The sequence below is a fragment of the Pteropus alecto genome, unplaced genomic scaffold (assembly GCF_000325575.1).
Source record: "Pteropus alecto unplaced genomic scaffold, ASM32557v1 scaffold42, whole genome shotgun sequence".
In the NCBI taxonomy this organism is placed as follows: domain Eukaryota; kingdom Metazoa; phylum Chordata; class Mammalia; order Chiroptera; family Pteropodidae; genus Pteropus; species Pteropus alecto.
Genome location: NW_006434825.1, coordinates 2,171,955 through 2,178,005, shown reverse-complemented (window position 1 = coordinate 2,178,005; position 6,051 = coordinate 2,171,955).

The following is a 6,051-nucleotide window of genomic DNA, read 5'->3' as shown; positions in this document are numbered from 1 at the left end:
CTCTTCATGCTTCTTGCCTCCTCTTCTGCCTGGCTCTTTTATTTTTATTTTTTTCTTTCCTCTTTCTCTCCCTTGCGCGCTCTCTCTGTGCAAAGTGCAAGAGAGGTGCAGCCCCGCTGGAGGAAAGGGAGGGGGGAGTTTAGTTCTTTCTTGCCTTTTTTTTTTTTTAAAGCAAAATAGCGAAGTCCTAGGGAAAGGCGAACTTCATGCTTCTTGCCTCCTCTTCTGCCTGGCTCTTTTATTTTTATTTTTTTCTTTCCTCTTTCTCTCCCTTGCGCGCTCTCTCTGTGCAAAGTGCAAGAGAGGTGCAGCCCCGCTGGAGGAAAGGGAGGGGGGAGTTTAGTTCTTTCTTGCCTTTTTTTTTTTTTAAAGCAAAATAGCGAAGTCCTAGGGAAAGGCGAAGCAGAGAGCAAAAAGGGGAGGCCGAGCCGACGAGCAGCCCGAGCTACAGCTCGAAGATGAAAAAAGATTTTAAAGCCTCTGATCCAGCAAGAAGAGTTTAAAGCAATTGCTGAGTTTTATAGCACTTGTGACGTCAGGCCCAAATGGGAAATTGACGGGTACTCCAGGCCAATGAGAGGCGGCGAAAGCGGCCACGATTAGCATAATAGTATAGAAACAAGGAAACTTTTCGGAGCTGTCAATCAGGGCCCAATCAGCTGACTGTCAGCTGGGACTGGCACGCTTAACCCTTCCCGCGCCGCCACCTCCCCGGGAGAAGCAAAGCCAGGCTCAAAGTTTGGTGCAACAAGGGAAGGAGTTTTCCAGAGTGGGCTGTGGGAACCCAGGAGGATCGGGAGGATGGTTCGTTTTACTTCGGAGCGCGAGAGAGGCCTGTCTTCCAGAGCCCTAGCTGGTCCGCCACTCATTCTGCGGGGATTGGCCTGACAGCTCTCCCCTGCCTTCCCCCAGGATTGTGAATTCGCCTGGCAGCTTTCCCTCCTCGCTCTACCTTCAGTACCCAGGTGTCTGCTCCGAGGACTATACTCCCCCATCTCCAGCCTGGCTGTGTCCTGAGCTAAAACTTGGCCGCAAGTCTTTGTCACTCTCCAGGCGCGGATGCGCTGGAGTGCAGGGGTCCTCACTGCGCTCAGGACGTTGCCCCGCGGCGCTCCTGACCAAGTGGTGTGGGGTCCGCTGAGAGGGAAAGCCTGTTTTATCACCTTCTTCTAGAGGAATGAAATAAGTTGTTCAGGGGCCATTAAGCGCGGGGACCTGCTGCTTGCTTGCGTCGCGTGCCCTTTGGGGGTGGGGGGACGCGGGCGGGAACGAACGCCTATGGAAGTTTACTCCGGGAAAGCACAGAGTCAGGTTAGCCCCCCTCAGCCCTCCGGCTTCGGACTCTAGCTCGTGTTTGGCTTTTGAGATTCATATTCTAATTCATTCTCTCTCTCTCTCTCTCTCTCTCTCCCCCCCCCTTTCTCCCTCTCTCTTTCTCTCCCTTTCTCCCTCCCTCCCTCGCTCTCTCTATTACACACACACGCATTCATACACACGCTCACCCACCCCCTATGAAATCTGACCTCCGTTTATCGGGGTCCCGCGCTCCCTTTGCACTTTTAAGTTTCACTTATTTCAAACTTGCTCGTGGCGAGGAACAAGGGGAAAAACCAACACTCCAGCCTTCGCCAGTTCCCCTCGAAGGGTTAAATTTTAAACCGCTGTTTCTCGGACAAGCCCGGAAGCCCAGAGGGAGGTGGGGTGGGGGGCTGCTTCTCCCCCTCCCCGTTGCAGATGCTAATAACAGTTCAGTTTTCTAGATCGTTTTAAAGCTTATGCAAAAATGAAAAAAAGAAATAAAGAAAAAGAAAAGAAATAAGAAAGAACCAACAATTCTGTTTCTAAGATTTTAAAGCGATAGGCAAGTCGGAGAAGCCGAGATTTATTTGGGGGAAAGCAAGAGTATGCGCAGCGGACCCAGTATTTGGAAGACCAGCCAGCCAGCTTGGATGTTGGGACTATTGATTTCTCCAATTAATGAAATGCATTTGGCGTTAATCACATTTTTTCTTTCTTTCTTTCTTTTTTTTTTTTTTTTTACTTTATGGGAGGGGGAGACGCTAGGAGGGTGCATTTAAAAAAATTCTGAAAAGCCTGCAAAAGGATCGAAGAGTGAAAACTATTGTTGGACTGAGTTGGTTTTTACCTCAACAGCGCCACCTTTCGGCAAAGGTCAGTTGCAATTTATCCGTGTCCAATTTTGTTGATGAAGTGCAAAGAAGCTGGTTTCCTCAGGAGGGAGGAGGAAAGAGGCACAGAAAGTTAGTTTGACTGCAGTGGGAGAAGCCGGTCTTGTAAGAAAGAGGCTGAAGACAGGGCCGGCAGGAAAGGGATTCACTTCTTCTCCACTATCCCCCTTGATTGTTGACAATGGGGCCAGGGAACACAAAAGTCTTAAGAATATAATTCTGGCTGAGAGACTTGAGCAAGTGTATGCCATGTAGCAGTGCCCTAAACTCTGTAAAAGTGTCAGTATGGATTTCCAATGGGCTTTATGGCAATATCTACAGAATTAAAGTTACTTGTAATTCAGTGATAAATGAAATATCTCTAGTAAGTAAGATTAAGTGCAGTGCTATAAAGTTGTTTAACTGAAAAGTAATTCTCAGAAAACCTGACTTCTGACACTTAGTCATATATTAAGCCAGCTTCTTGAACATTGCACTTAAGAACTCTCTCACCTACCCCACAGCATATTTTGCTATTTATAAAGAGACCTTAGGTGTCACTCACTGGCTCAGACACCAGATTAGACTCATGTTAATTTCTCTGATGAGAGCAGCCTTCAGTTTTAGCAAGTCTCCTCCAGTTCCTAATGAGAGACACCCCCAACTCAAATAAAGGTTTGCAGGCACATCATAATCCTAAAAAGCCAGTGCTGTTGGTATTTTCCAGAAAGCACCCTTTCTTTTCATCATTACTGCAGAGAAGCTGTTTATAAGGGTAGTTTTGGTTTTATGGGAGTACTTTGTAGGGTAGAATGAAGTAAGTCTATTACCAGTTTGGGGAAGAAAGAGTGAAAATTATGTCAGTATTTATGAAGCTAACAGAATTCCTTTGCTTCCTACCTCCTAAACAATATTTTACCTAGTAATGAAGTTAAGGGATTATAGCTTATTTATACAGAGGAAAATCCACTGCTTAAATTACATAAACATATTATGTCATTTAGCATTATTCATAGCAATAGTTTTCTAGGCCTTTTTTTTTTATCATTAACCAATGATAAAAATGTCTGAGGTTTATATTTTTCATGTAAAACATGAATTTAAGTGTACTTAGGAAGAATTCGTTCTTTTTGTTTGTTTGTTTGTGATAAGTTTTATTCCTCTTTGCATTACATTTTTGTTAAAAGCTGTAAGATATAATCCCTGCCTCTCATGAAAGTATTTTTGGCAAGGAACACTGAAACTGCTACATTTATAAACAGCGTTTATAAACAAAGTTTGCTAATGAAGACCATGCGATATGGATTCATGGCCGTGCACCTAATTGTTGCAATTATATATCATTTCTAGAAATTAAATGCCCATGTTTGGGCAGCTAAATGTATTATTATCTGCACATTTTTTATGGTTTATTTTTGTACATTGCTGTCAAGCCACGGTATTTTTCTTTCTCTTATTGCAGAGTCTTTTATAGTCTCCCATTTTCTCTGGGAAAAAAAAAAGGATCAGAATTATTTTTTAGATGTGTAGCAGTAATGCTCTCAGGCTTATAACTTAGTCCTCATTTTTGTCCTTTTTACTTTATTATTTTGTGATTCACAGGGGTGTCTAAACATTTACAGTTCCCTGTTAGCAGCGTTTCTTTTCTAACAATTGTGCTCTTTCATTTTAATTAGTACTATTCAGGTTTTTGATTCTGTACAATTACAGCAGACCACATTTCTTTAGACTTCTTTGCTAACATTGTTTGTTTCACTTCTATCCAAGCCCATCTAATCCAAATACAATATGAACTGTGTTTTCTTACTGCTTAACATCCTTTGCTATATATACACTAGTAATCTCTGTAAAACAATATAGAGTAATTTCGAAACCATGCATTTGTCATTATTGACCAATTCAAACCAGTAGCATTAAAGTTTCTGAAAGCCGTGAATATTTATAGAAGAATTTTGGGAGGGAGGAGGACATGAGTCGAATCATGTAGAAGATTGCGAAACCATAACATCCAAAACACAATTGTAGCTTCATGTCAATGCATATGCAACAATTTTATGCAAAAAAAGAAAAAAAAGAAAAAAAAGAAAAGAAAAAAGAAAAAAAAAGGAAAGAAAAATCCCATCAAAATTACAAGAATTATGTTAAAAATAATATGTTTTTCCTGATGGTGAGTTATGGCAACTCAGGTATATCAGGTTGGAGTTAGACATATATAATCCGAAAAGAACAAAATGCATCAAACATAGTGTTTGTACTCTTTGTTTCTCCAGGAGCTGATTTTATGGCACAGAATAACCAGAGTCCACTAAATTTCACTGAGAGACCAACTAAAGTGATTCTAGACAAGGATTGTTGAGAGTAACTGAATGATAAGGCATATTCTGTTCTTAGGTCTAGTGTTAGATAAATCCTTTAACAGTCTTTAGTTAGCAGGGTAAGTAAATCACGAATCACTGTTAGCAGATTCATGGAAGAAAATTAATAGAATCAGACGAGATGATCTGATAAGAGTAAAATTGCTGAGGAAACAGTCTTGCCTCATATTGGAGAATGTGAAACAACAGTCTGATTACTGGGAGTCGTTACGAATAGGTGAATTATGTGCTAAATAATCATCAGAGTAATTCAGCATTTATTAATTCTTTTCTCTTCTAGCAATTCACAGTTGTAAGTTAAAGCTGCTCTCTCTTTGAAGACACATCTTTTATAATTTTTATTAGAGGTAATTTATTATTTGCATTACCTGTATTTACTTCATAATTGAACATTTTACATTCAGATTTATGTAATGCATTATGCTTGAGAATATATTTCTGTCTGATTAGCATAAATAGTCACTTACCTCATGAATTACTAACAAAGTTTATCTTAAAATATAGATTTTTTTATTAAGTGGAACACAAACATATGTACAATAAATTCTGATTTTCCGGTGCAGTTAGAGAACAATTCACATTTGATTTCAGGGAAGCTAGGCTGCAAAGGGCGGGGAGTAATCTTGAGAAGGAAGCAAAATATAGACAAGTGAGATTAGTGGGTTTCTTTCAGGGGGATGTCATTGAGATGGAGGTCTATGCTTGGGGTGGGGTAGAGGGAAAAGAACTAAAAGGTCTAGGTTCTTCATACATTGTTTAGATCACTTCATGGATGATCTCAATGTGGACTGTAGATTCGGACAAATCCTTTAACTGTCATCTATACTTTGGTGAAGAAGCATGATAGCAAGTGAATCTCATAGACAGAGTTTGGGCTTTGTCTATTTTATGTTGATTTTACTTGTTTGTTTGTTTGTTTGTTTTGGTCTCCCCAGAGTTCTACCATAGACCAAAATACACATCATTCACTAAAATACTTGTTTGTTTTGCACGAGAGATGTGAAAAACCCAGATGTTTTCTCAAGTGAGCATTCCTGGGCAGGTCTCCCAAAATTTGCTCCAGCTCCCTTCCCTTTCTTTCCCCGAAAAAGATACCCAATCTGGCCCGGCAGACAGGAGGCGATTAATAGATAGTTTTGTGCATACAAGTACATTTGAATGAAAGGACTTCTTTTGGGTTTAGGGCAATAGATGGAGATACAAAACCTCGAGGCCTCTTTCCTCACTCTCGCCGTTCCAAATAAACAGCTTTCCATGGTTGCCTTCTTTTCCTCCTTCCCCTTTTCAGGGAATAGCCATCTCCCGAGAGTTTTCTTTTCCTTCAATTGGGGCTGTTTATGATTTGCTCTTCCATTGTCATCCCTTTTGATCCTATTCACAGCTTACACCGATGAGGGAATTTGTCTCGAAAGCATTCAACCCTTCAAAGATTTTTATTGTGTTGAAATCAGAACTGATTAAAAAAAAAAAAAAAAAAAACAAGAAATAAAAAAAAAGACTTGATTTGG